At 45.8% G+C, this 12726-nt stretch overlaps 1 protein-coding gene and 1 non-coding gene across 8 annotated transcripts in view; both read right to left on the bottom strand.

The window, feature by feature from the left end:
- The window catches only part of LOC143296512 (uncharacterized), a 116245-nt gene that overhangs the window by 22454 nt on the left and 81065 nt on the right, over positions 1–12726 (bottom strand). For 4 of the 7 annotated variants that reach the window (XM_076608489.1, XM_076608491.1, XM_076608494.1 and 1 more), the window contains one exon: positions 12443–12525. The exons of 2 other annotated variants lie outside the window; for them this stretch is intronic. The gene's annotated coding sequence lies outside the window, so the exon portion shown is untranslated. Of the gene's footprint in view, positions 1–12442; positions 12625–12726 lie in introns of all 7 variants that reach the window. One more of the 7 variants, XM_076608492.1, reaches the window with a different exon arrangement.
- On the bottom strand, positions 758–830 carry Trnak-uuu (transfer RNA lysine (anticodon UUU)). The gene has a single exon. It is a non-coding gene; the product is annotated as a tRNA-Lys (tRNA).

Here is a 12726-nt window from a genome sequence, read left to right as displayed (position 1 = left end):
AACAAAACCTATAAACCCTGCATGTCCATGCTCCAGCAAGGCAGATAATGTTCATGTTGACAACACTTTGCTTTCCCGAATGTACCCCCACGCCACGGTGAAGGGCGAAACACTTTATCCATGAAAGAATGAAAGTGTTTGTTTAAAAAAAAAAAAAAAAAAAAAAAAAAAAAGGAAAATTCTTTTAAGTGATGAAAATAGTAACTGATAAACAAAACTTCATAGATAAAGGGGGCCGCGGAGGGGGGGGGGAACACACACACACACACACACACACACACACACACACACACACACACACACACACAGGTGAGGGGTGACAAGACTTGGTAAATGAAAAGGCAACGCGTTGATAAAAAAAAAAAAATAAAAAAAAAGAACCCAAAACACGAAAGAACACAAATATTTGGTGCAAGGTGGGGAGGGGGAGGCGAAGCAGAAACAACTCACACACACACACCACGAAGCAAATGGAGAGACAAGGCACAGAGCGAGCGGAGGGCTAGATGGATTGAAGTCGACTGAAGATTGAAAGAGAAAGCCGGGGAGAAGACAGGCGGGAGGGGAGGAAGGACAGGAAGGGGGAGGTTTCAGTTCAGTTTCAGTAGCTCAAGGAGGCGTCACTGCGTTCGGACAAATCCAGATACGCTACACCACATCTGCCAAGCAGATGCCTGACCAGCAGCGTAACCCAACGCGCTTAGTCAGGCCTTGAAAAAAAAAAAGTGAATAAATAATAATAAAAAAAAGGGGGCAGCACCCAATTGGGGACTCGAACCCCTGATCTTCAGATTAAAAGTCTGATGCTCTACCGACTGAGCTAACCGGGCTGCTTTAAGGGTGAGGGAGAAGACAAACGGTGACGCAACACGAACCTGCCCAAGTAAGTAAACAAACACTGTGGATGGGGGGTAGGGAGGGGAGGATGGGGGAATTACGCGTTTTCAACGAACAGCAAACAGAACAGGTTCTCGTTTTATTTCAAACGTTTGCCTTCTACGTATCTTTCGCCTTCTTATAATTATCGCAATGTGTTGACTCTTTCTGGTTATTTTGTTTGATCATTTTATTTCATTTTCTGTTAATGGTTTACGTAAACATATCAGGAAGGCTAGGCACTCAAAACCTCACCTGAGCACTGGGCTGATGCGAAGATCAATCATCTTACTCTGATAGGTACACAAAATATATATGCATGCACTCAAGGCCCGACAAAGCGCGTTGGGCTATGCTGTTGCTTGGGCATCTGCCTTGCAGATGTGGTGGTCAAGCGTATTATTATGGATCTGTACGAACGCAGTGACGCCGCCTTGAGAAACTGAAACCGAAACTGACACCTTAGCTCACTCAGTACGGCCAGTCCTCTGTTCTCCTCTACACAGACCCCTCGGATGTCCAGTGGGTGTCTCAATGACCCAACCTTTAGCTTCCGTCGTCAGAATTGTGGTATTCTTTGTCAACATTCACCTCTTCAGTATAAGAGCCTTCCGCTTGCAATATTTTGATGATGGTAATTGGGCTGAAACGCTGTTAACGTCGTCTCTTTCGCCGTTCGTATGGAAATAGTTAGAACAAAATCCACCATGTGCCCGACAATCGCCGCACCTGCATCACCTGCAACAAGGTAATGCAGCAGAGCCTCCCAGTCATCACCGTGGCAGCCGGAGTGCATCGCAACGCATGTGCCTACCTGACACAGTACCGTTTGACTATGTGGGTGGAGGGGGTGGGAAGGAAGAAAGTAGGGTGAAGGTGTGTGTGTGTGTGGGGGGGGGTATGGGAGTGGCCATCACTTCATGCATACATACACACGCGCGCACTCTTTCTCAGAGAGAGAGAGAGAGAGAGAGAAGATGAATCATACTGATCTCGAAGTGACTGTGTGTGTGAATGAATGACTCTTCCAGCGAGTGTGGAACTGATCGATGAAGCCATGCAGTGTGTGTTCTACGCAATACCCGTAGTGAGTGTGTGTGTGTGTGTGTGTGTGTGTGTGTGTGTGTGTGTGTGTGTGTGTGTGTGTGTGTGTGTCATTACTTCGGAATTGGGACTGGGTGAGTAATGGCTGAGCCTTAAAATCAAAATAAAGAATTGTGCACTTATTCATACCCGTGTGAGTGAAAGAGAGAGAGAGAGCCTGCGTGCGTGCGTGCGTGTGTGAGTGAGTGAGTGTGTGTGGAAGTGAGGGATGGAGAAAGAGTGGAAGGGGGTAGATGGAGAGAGGTGGGAAGGAGTTGTGAAGATCTGTGGAAAGCATCCAACATGCACGTATAAAACCATTCGAACTCTGTGTGTTGTGTGGGACTGGAGTCAGTGTGAATGGGGGTGGGTGAGTGATCGTGTGTGTGTGTGTGTGTGTGTGTGTGTGTGTGTGTGTGTGTGTGTGTGTGTGTGTGTGTGTGTGTGTGTGTGAGAGAGAGAGAGAGAGAGAGAGTGTGTGCGTGCGTGCGTGTGTGCGTGCGCGTGTGCGAGTGAGAGAGAGACAGACAGACAAATGGACAGAATGTGTGTGGGAGGGAGAGAGAACCAACGAGACAGAGGGGGAGTAGTGGCAGGGAGGGAGAGAGGACGAGAGAGAGAGAGAGAGAGAGAGAGAGAGAGAGAGAGAGAGAGAGAGTGTGTGTGTGTGTGTGTGTGTGTGTGTGTGTGTGTGTGTGTGTGTGTGTGTGTGCGCGCGAGCACGCGCGTGCGAATACAGAAGAATTCACGATCGTATATGCTTGAACGGCGCCTCTGCGAATAAGAGTTCGTAAAATGTTTCCAGGCATACAACAAGCGTTCAGAAAGTACTTTCCCCCATGCTCTTGGGTGCATTGTCTGAAGTCAATCTAACCTACAGGCCACAGAATTGTATGTCCATCCACGATTTGAAACAAAGGCTACTCCCACTGCCACACGCTCAGTAAAAGGAGACAGACGAATATATATCATAAATCAGTCAAACCAAGACCACAACCCAAAACTCATCAACAGAATGACGCGACCTGTTGAGTGATGGACTGCTCACCAGCAAAGCGCTACAGACACGAAGTGACAGGCAAGTGGCTGGCTTACTCAATCGTAATCCTGGGGATATCGATGTCAGCAGCTCTTGCGGTGTGAAAAACGCAACGATACAGATGTAACTGTGTTCGACGATCTTGGTCAGTCGTCTACTCAAGGCCGTGAGCTGAAGAGCGTTAACCCGTTCAACGCTCGTGAGCTGAAGAGCGTTAACCCGTTCAACGCTGTCTTGAAACATGCACATCAACATAACTTACTGCTTATGCATCGAGATCAAGTTTGATACAATGGTTAATCCCTCAGTTCCGCACCAGCTGAATACTTCAACAGCAAAGCCATCTTTGGCTTTTTTTTTTTTCTTTTCTTTTTTAATAATGCTTAAAAAAAAATTAAAAACCCCTTCTGCTTTGGCCACACTGACTTTTTAATTCCTCGAATTTATGTCTTTCTGTTTCTCATATTTCTCCTATTGTTTTTAATCATTCCCTCTTTTTTTCCAATTATCTTATTTCATGTTTGTTTTTGTTTTTTCTGGTTTATTTTTTCCTTGTATTTTTTTTCCATTTCTTATAATTCATCTAATCTTTTTTATAATTCTTCAGTTTTTTTTCTTTTTCTGTTTCTCAGATACTTCTCCCATTTCGTCATTTTCTTTTTGTTTATTATCTCTTTTCTTCGATTGTTATTTCTTCTTCCTTTCTTTTCAGCGTAAAACCATCGTGGGAAGCCCGCCGCCAACTGTTGCTTCTTTGGTCAGATCGATGCGGGTTTGTCACGTCGGTGAGCGGCCGACCTTTCCCTCTCTCTCTTCCTCTGCCCTGGGGGCGATCGATGGTGTAGCTGTTGCCTTCAGTCGGCTTCGTTGTGGTCGATGTGGATTCCTCTGCATGTCTGAACATTCTTCCTTTAGGTGTGGAGTCGTCTTAACCTCTCGTCTCCCCCCCACCACCACCACCCCCGCTATTCTTTTCTTTCCCCTCTCTGAATGTCGCGTGTACTTATAGCGTTACTTTAGTTTCACTTATAGTGCCTCAAGTGCACTATGGATGAAAGTCAAATGAAGAAGTCATCTTCCTGTTTGCTTTAATCTGTTACCCTTGGAAATAGCTTCCCTCTCTCTCTCCCTCTCACACACACACACACACACACACACACACACACACACACACACACACACAGAGTACCGCCACTCTTCCCCATCATTGTTATCAGTTCCTCACCTCCTCTCTCGCATCTTGACATGCACTCATCCCCTCAATCATCCCACGCCTTTTCCTTTTTTTCCCCCCTTCTATTTTGTACACACTCATTTCCCAATTGTGTTTATTATGATCACCTACTCCACTTGTTCGTTCATCATGTGCATTTTTCAGCCCCGCATGGCTGTGAAGCGAATGCCGTTTCGCAATTTCCGTCCACCACCCTAAACAATAGTTTATCCTACATCCGTTGTCATTGTGTGTCATGTCCTGAAGCCTCATCGCCTCTTAACTCTCTCCATACGAACGGCGAAAGAGACGACGTTAACAGCGTTTCATCCCAATTATCATTATCATAATATTGCAAGCGGAACGCTCTTATACTGAAGAGGTGAATGTTGACAAAGAATACCACAGTTCTGACGACGGAAGCTAAAGGTTGGGTCATTGAGACACCCACTGGACATCCGAGGGGTCTGTGTAGAGGAGAAGAGAGGATTGGCCGTACTGAGTGAGTTAAACTGCCTTGTCGACCATTTTTCATCCTTTTCCTTTAATATTCATCACATTTTCCTTTGCCATCAGTTACCGTCCCATCGTTTTGATTAATGTGTGAACTTGCCAGCCTTCCCCCTTCCTGATCCTGCCCAGTTTTCCTCCCTTCTGGCTCTCTCCCATGTTCTGTCTCTTCTCCCTTGATACATTGACCAAATAGTTTTTTTCTCTATTCTTTTCCCCCTTAATTATATTATATTCCTAACTTCATAATTTTGAGGTGTATTCCCAGCCTCCCTCGTCACACCTCTCACACCCAAATAAATTTAAAAGCTGGGTTTTTTTCCTCATAGAACTGCACGACACGACCTCTCCGCCTCTCCACCCAAATGGCTGAAATCAAAGGCATGCACGTGTGCGTGTCTTCTATTTGAAAAACTTAGTATGATTTGCTTAAATAAGAGTGGCAACGAGAGAGAGAGAGAGAAAATGGTTGAATGATTGTGTCAGGCTACAAGCCCATTCACAAAGGGAACAAAGGGATCGGGGACGTTGAGCAAACTATAATGCACAGAAAGGAGAGAGAGAGAGGGAGGGAGAGAGAGAGGGGGGGTGGGGGGAGAGAGAGAAAAGAGAGAGAGAGGATAGAGGAGAGAGAGAGAGAGAGAGAGAGAGAGAGAGAGAGAAGTTAAAAAAAATGAGTTTGTGGATTACGTAAATGCTCGTATGGGTCGGTTAAAAAACATTCAGTTACAGGGTGTTACCAAAATCGCAAACAAATAACATCGCTTTAAATGTTCCCAGAAAAAAAAAAGATATTCACATACTGAAGCCAAACAAAACAAATACCCGTTTACAAATATTTCTATAATATTTTAAAGACTGACATAACGCTGAACACATGCTAAATTTAAAGTAGAACCAAAAATCAAACTTATCCACACAAAAAATAAAGAAAAAAAAACAGAAAAACCAGTTTCTTAACACAGACATACTGGAAATGTAATACATTGTCCTTTTACGTACGAGTAACATGTTACCCATGTGTTAAAAAAAGTATATCTTGGGTGTTATCGATTACCGGTATTTACGACGACTGCCATAGCATTTTGTTGCATGGGGTGATGCAATGTTATCTATTAACAAAAAAGGGACTGCAGAAATGATACTTGCAATATCAGGTGCATGAAATCTCTCTCCACTGATGTCACGTTGACATTTGTGTTAACTCACTGTTCTACAGCACGCTTCAAGGATTGACTATTTTACGTTGTGTTAAACCATACTGCATTCAAAGCTGTGTCGTTTGGAAGAAGGCACCCTCCTTTGCTAGGGGTAGAGGGGTGAACAAAAATATTCAAAATTTTGTACACAAACATTTTAGTCATTCGGATGAGACGATAAACCGAAGTCCCGTGTGCAGGATGCACCAAAAGGATTGTTCCTAGCAAAATTCTGTAGACAAATCCGCTTCGATAGGAAAAACAAATTAAAAAAAAAAAAAAATGCACCCAGGAAAAAAATACAAAAAAAAGGGTGGCGCTGGGGAGAGCAGCCCGAATTTCACACAGAAATCTTGTGATAAAAAGAAATGCAAATACAAATAATTTTTTTAAATTTTTTTATTTAGAACAGTTAAAATAAAACACCTATGACATTTTTGACAAAAATCCGGCATCACTGGCACGATGCCATGGGTTATTCTGGGAGATAAGCAGAAAGAGAGAGGTGGGGAGGGTGGAGGGGGCAGGAGGCAGCCTGGGATGGAGGTATGGGGGGTGGGGGGTAGGGGGGGTTGACAGGTTTCTATTTTGATCAAAGAGCTTTCATCTCGAGTATCGAACGTAGAGCTCTTATAATCAAGGTTTTCTTCAAAGTCTGTTGGATGATTCTGTATTTTCCCCGCTATTCCTGGGAACAATCATTTCCTCGGTCGATACAAGCATGTACGGCGGTATTTTCCCCCCCCTTGTTTCTATCCTTCTGTCCATTTGTCAATATTATCTTTATCTCAAATGGAAAAATACTGTACAATTAGAACACTATGCTATAAACATTTTGTGAAATCATTGAAACTAGGAACATTAAAATAAATGAAAATCTATAAATAAAAAAAAAGAAAGAAAAAGAAAAAAAAAAGAAAATATACTAAGCATTGTTAATCTCTAAAGAAAACAGACTGATCAGATGAGATGTAGAACCTTTTTTCGCTTTATTTCAGTTTTGATAACCAACGGAGACAGAGATACATAGACTGGAAGATTGACACAGAGAGAGACAGACAGACAGAAAGAAGACAGGCAGACAGACAAAACAGAGTCAATGTAGATTGACTGATGGACGGACGGACGGATGGACAGACATTGGGACAACAGCTGTGACCGTGTCCCTGTCTATCTCTGCACGTCCCCCTGTCCCAACCCCCCCAACCCCCGGCAACCGTCTGTGCATGTGGATGAACGCATGTCTACTGCATGCGTCATACGACAGTCGATGCATGTGCGTCGATAAGTGTGCGCTCGCGCATACATGCCCGTGTGTACTTGTTTATGTATGTTAGTGTGTGCGCGTGTCTGTGATGTACGTGCGTGTGTGTGTGTGTGTGTGTGTGTGTGTGTGTGTGTGTGTGTGTGTGTGTGTGTGTACGCTCGCGCTGTGGGGCGCGCAGGCTTCTGGGTGCAATCAACACGTAACAGTACACTCGCATCAAAAATCAATGTCTGTGGGCTGTGAGCACTACTGCGCACTGTATTATCGGCATGTCTTTTAAGCGCACACGATCGCGCATAATTATTATGTCCATGGTGGTGAACGCACCTGCATGTACACATCCGCAGCGTCAACACTGCGCGCAGGGCAAGCAGCTATTAGTGACGATAAACGGGATTTAAAACTGAAACCAGTCACACTAAAACCACGAACAAAAACTCAAACCAACAGAATGACGGAGAGCTGTGAAGTAAGCGACAGGTCACCAGACAAGTTGGACACGCACTGACTAGCCCAGACAGCCAGCTCGCACACTCAACCGTGATTCTGAGGCGGCGCCCTCTGACATGGGTGAAACTCAAGTGACACCTTGATTGGTGCTGAGTGCCCTGCAGACCCCAAGTCACGTGGGACTTCGACACTGACTGTTGACGCCAGAGTGTGTGAGAGTGTGCAAGTGGGACAAAGCCATTGACCTGTATACAGAGTCTGAACCACTGATAATTATGTCTATGGTCTGAACATACATCTCATTGCATGGACACCAGCCGTTCCAGTCTCTGACAGGCTGAAGTGGTGTGTGTGTGTGTGTGTGTGTGTGTGTGTGCGTGTGTGTGTGTGCGTGTGTGTGTGTGAGAGAGAGAGAGAGAGAGAGAGACAGTGGAGTGTGTGCGTGTGTGTGTGAGAGAGAGAGAGAGAGAGAGAGAGAGAGAGAGACAGTGGAGTGTGTGCGTGTGTGTGTGTTAGTGTGTGTGTGTGTGAGAGAGAGAGAGAGACAGTGGAGTGTGTGCGTGTGTGTGTGTGTGTGTTAGTGTGTGTGTGTGAGAGAGAGAGACAGAGACAGAGACAGAGAGAGACAGTGGAGTGTGTGTGTGTGTGTGTGTGTGTGTGTGTGTGTGTGTGTGTGTGTGTGTGTGTGTGTGTGACAGTGGAGAGAGAGAGAGAGAGAGAGAGAGAGAGAGAGAGAGAGAGAGAGAGAGTGTGTGTGTGTGTGTGTGTGGATGCGTCATCGGGAAACGTGTGTTCTGTCTCAACATAAGTGGGGACAACAAACACCACAACAAAAGCTTTGAAAATGGTGAATCGTGAACAAAATGATCCTCCTCTTGTTTCTCCCTCCCTCTCTGCAACCCAGTGTGTGCGCGTGGGCGCGTACGTGTATGACGATGTGAAGCGTGCACCTCAGTTTGTGCGACAGAATGCGCAAATTAACACAAAGTGATAAGGCATGAGAAACAGGCGCTCAGTAGAACAGAAAACGGTGGGGAGCGGGAGGGTGGTGGTGGTGGTGTGTGTGTGTGTGTGTGTGTGTGTGTGGGGGGGGGTTATCATAATCATAAGTTTTACAAGTTTTATGTTCATACGACTCCACACTCTGTGGAAACGCCATGTCACCGCGCCAGCACACACACACACACACACACACACACACACACACACACATATATATATATATATTACCACTACAACGCCTGGAGACCAACAAATCTGTTGATATATACAACCAGCTTTCAGAGTAAAACACTTCGGATCCATCTTAATTCTATTCCACAACCTTTGACTTTTTGGCGATGGTTTCTTGCCGTGTACGAGATGACTGGCGCGGTGACATAAGGATTTTTTATTCACATGTAACAACGACAAGATATCGATTCGTTCACTGACGGTAGGCAGAAGCCGGTATTGTGTTCCGTGGAATCACATGTGAGCGTGCGTTTCTCGTCCACGTGATTTTCCTATTTGTATACCTTGTTCTAACAGACACGCACAGCTGAAATTGCAAACTGCTAAGTCATGCCCCTACCCACCCGCCCCCACCAGCCTGCTTTTTTTTTCTCTCCTTACTATAAAAACGCACAAACTTTTAGGAGAATGATAACGTCGACACGTCACTATCAAATCTGCACCGAGACTTGTATTTTCAAAACGCATGTTACTATTCAAGTTGCACCAGACCTTGTATCTTACAAACACAACGTCGATATGTTGCTATTCAAGTTGCACCAGACCTCGTTTCTTATAGAACAGAATAGAATAGAATGTCTTTATTACCAAGTGTACCGCGGTCACAAGGAATATTAAGGGGGGGGGGGGGGGGGGGGGTAGTACATAAGATACGAACATAAATCGAAAATCAAACAGATAGAGTAGAAATAAGATGCATGCATGCACGAACACACGAACACACACACACACACACACGCGCGCGCGCGCGCGCGCGCTTGAACAGAAGCTGCATATTACATGTGGATGGGGCTGATGACTAGATATTCAGGTATATGGTTGTTGGTTGCACAATTCTATTTATCACACTGGATTTGTTCTAGAGACAGGGCATTGACTGCTTTGGGGAAAAAGCTATTGGCGAAGTTATAAAACACAACGTCAGCATGCTATTAAACGTTGCATCGAACAATGCATCCTTCAACACACAAACGCTGACACGTTGCTATCAAAGCTGAAAACTTTGTATCTTTCAAATCACATCTTGTTTATCATCGAAAGCTGCTACGAGCCTATTCTAAGTCTGACACTCGATTTGCCCAATATCTTACTCCTGGTACAAACGAAAGCCACTGATGTATGACTGACTATGAGAACGTTATGAAGGGGGGAGGGGGAGGGGGGCGGGGCTCAGGGCAGAAGAGGAAGAAAAGGGGGATGGAAGTGAGGTGCAAAAATAAGTATTTTCTAAATCGGTAAACTTTCACGTCTGAGGCTTGAAACTCGACCCAGGAACACAGAGGGACGAAAAGAATCTCTCTCTCTCTCTCTCTCTCTCTCTCACACACACACACACACACACACACACATTCAATGGTAAATCATACAGACGAAAAAAGCAAAAAGGTAAAGGGGGGAATAATGAAAGAACGGATTTTTTTTTTTAACGGGACGGGGGAGGGGGGCAGAGAGAGAGAACTAAGCTAACCCATTCCCTCCCCCCTACCCCGGAACTTCTCTCACCCATCCCTCTCTTCAAACCATTCCATTCGAATCCGCGTTGCAGGCAGATGGATCGATCGATCGAAATCCACCGTCTGCGGTTGAGAGAGAGACAGACACAGAGCTATCGGGGACGACGACTGAGGTCTCCACCACACCCAGACCCCACCCCTTCCCTCCGTCCAGACTGGCAGCAGGCGGCAGTGCTAAGCTCACCTAAACTATGTCCCCCCCCCCCCCACCCTCCCCCAAAAAAGCCCAACCCCACGCCTGACCCCCCCCCTCCCCCCTCTCTCCCAACTCTATTCCCCTCGGTCTGTGAGAACGGGGTTGCTGCACCTCTTCCGACAAGACACACTCCCCGAACATCATCTCAGGTTCAGTTTCAGGGAAGTGTGCCGGCTGCTCCCGTGTACGCCACAACACATCTGCTTCAGAACCAGCAACAACAACAAAAAGAAACAGAGGAACAGAAGATGGCCAGTTAGCGAAGCAGACTTGGCCGCTGATACGTTCGCCATGAACCCAACCCAGTCCTTGCCAAGGAAAAAGCAGAACAGCAGAAGATGCCTGACCTTAGCATAAACCCAAACGCGCTAGTCAGGGCCTTGAGAGCTTAACCTAGGTTTGTTTCTCTCACATCTGGCGGAGGGAGCGCACGCATACCTCTCCATCGGATTTTCCTGTCAGGTTTGCTCCCCCACATGCGGCAGGTAGTACTGTGTTACATGGTTACCAGGAGCAGAAGAGAACCTCTGAACTGACTCGCGTTTCTTTCCTCAGGCGAACACAAAGCTTTCACAGCATTCAGAACGAGTGAAGTCACAAGTGCCGCATTGTCAGTTATTTCTGTTGGCTTTTTCCCCCCCCCCAAGGAAACCAACCCAATAACGGGAAGATGCCCCCCCCCCCCCCCCAATGTATTTTCCCATCCCCTTCGCACACGTGAATATGTGACACGAGGGTGGGCCGGTCATGAGGTGGAGGGGATTTTTATCCCCTCCCAGGAAATGTTCAGTCTAGGCAGGCATCTTGTGATCAGCGGACTAAGATATAACAACAACAACAACAACAACAAAAACTAACATAGTCTGAGCCTTTGTGATGCTCCTCACTGATTTATTGTCCGTTGGTCTGTTTCACTGAAAGCTGTTCGAAATGTACCGATTTGTGAAGGAAGAGATGGGGAAGTTAGGATATCAGAATGATCAACAGATTGACCGTGGGCCCGAAACAGAGGCAGAAGATGATGGGAAGGGGGTGGGAGGAAAAACTTATTCTGTCCTGGATTGTTTTTTCCAACAGAAAAGATTCGCCAAGAGTAGTAAAATAAGCAGATTTAGCGGTTACCTTTTCCAGTAAAATGTGTCTTCGCTTCATAAATGAAATCTGCAAATCTCTATTCTAGAGGAAAGTCAAAGAAAGGGGAGGGGGAGAGGGTATGGGAGTATGGGGTGGGAGATCTCCCCCTCCACCCTCTCTGTGTCTCGAGCAAACAGTAACATCATTTATGTATCCATCTCCCCCTCTCCCCATCCATACCACTACATCTCACACACATAAAAAGAACAGAAATCATTTCTCGCGTATCCCCCCCCCCTCTCTCTCTCTCTCTCTCTCTCCCTTCGCCCTGTATCATCTTCGTAACGGCCAAAGACAAAAATTACAACATCCTCAATGTTTCCCCTCATGACAGACTGCGCAGTGTTCACAACAAGGCGTGGCCGTTCACTCCGTCAGTCACACAGAGGAGTGGAGGGGAAGGGAATGTGGAAATTGCAGATGAAAGAAGACGTTAATAATGAGAACACAACTCGGTGTTTTTGCGGCAGACTACTTTTCGCCCACTACCATGGGCTAGCCGATCCCAGCCGCCCTAGGAATGTGCCAGGCCCCCCCAAAAAAAACTGAAGAAAAAAAAACAAACAACAGAAACCCAATCCCCAATGTCTTACACACACACACACACACACAAAGCAGAAAGCACATAAGTATTCCTCCCGCCCCCAACACACACCCTCCATTTTTTTTTTTTTTTCACAAACAAAATAAAACAAACAAGAACAAACAGAAACCACACTGCTACTCACGAGCACTTCAGAGAGCCGCTGACACCGTCGCACCTTTCTCACTGACTGCAACCCGAACTGCCACACACTGTCCGTCCGTCTCTCTGCCACCAAAACCGAAACTAGCTCAACGACACACCGACCTGAAGTGTGTGTGTGTGTGAAAATGGTCTTTCTTCTCTCTCTCTCTCCCTTCCAATGGCCTGAATAAAATCAACAACCAGGAACGGAATTCACTGAGTAAAACACTCACAGAAGATGAGAAGAAAATATTTGATTTTTTTTTTTTTTAATGTATTGATTAC

Source organism: Babylonia areolata, chromosome 21 (genome assembly GCF_041734735.1).
Source record: "Babylonia areolata isolate BAREFJ2019XMU chromosome 21, ASM4173473v1, whole genome shotgun sequence".
NCBI lineage: Eukaryota > Metazoa > Mollusca > Gastropoda > Neogastropoda > Buccinidae > Babylonia > Babylonia areolata.
This window is presented reverse-complemented; position numbering and strand designations above follow the sequence as displayed.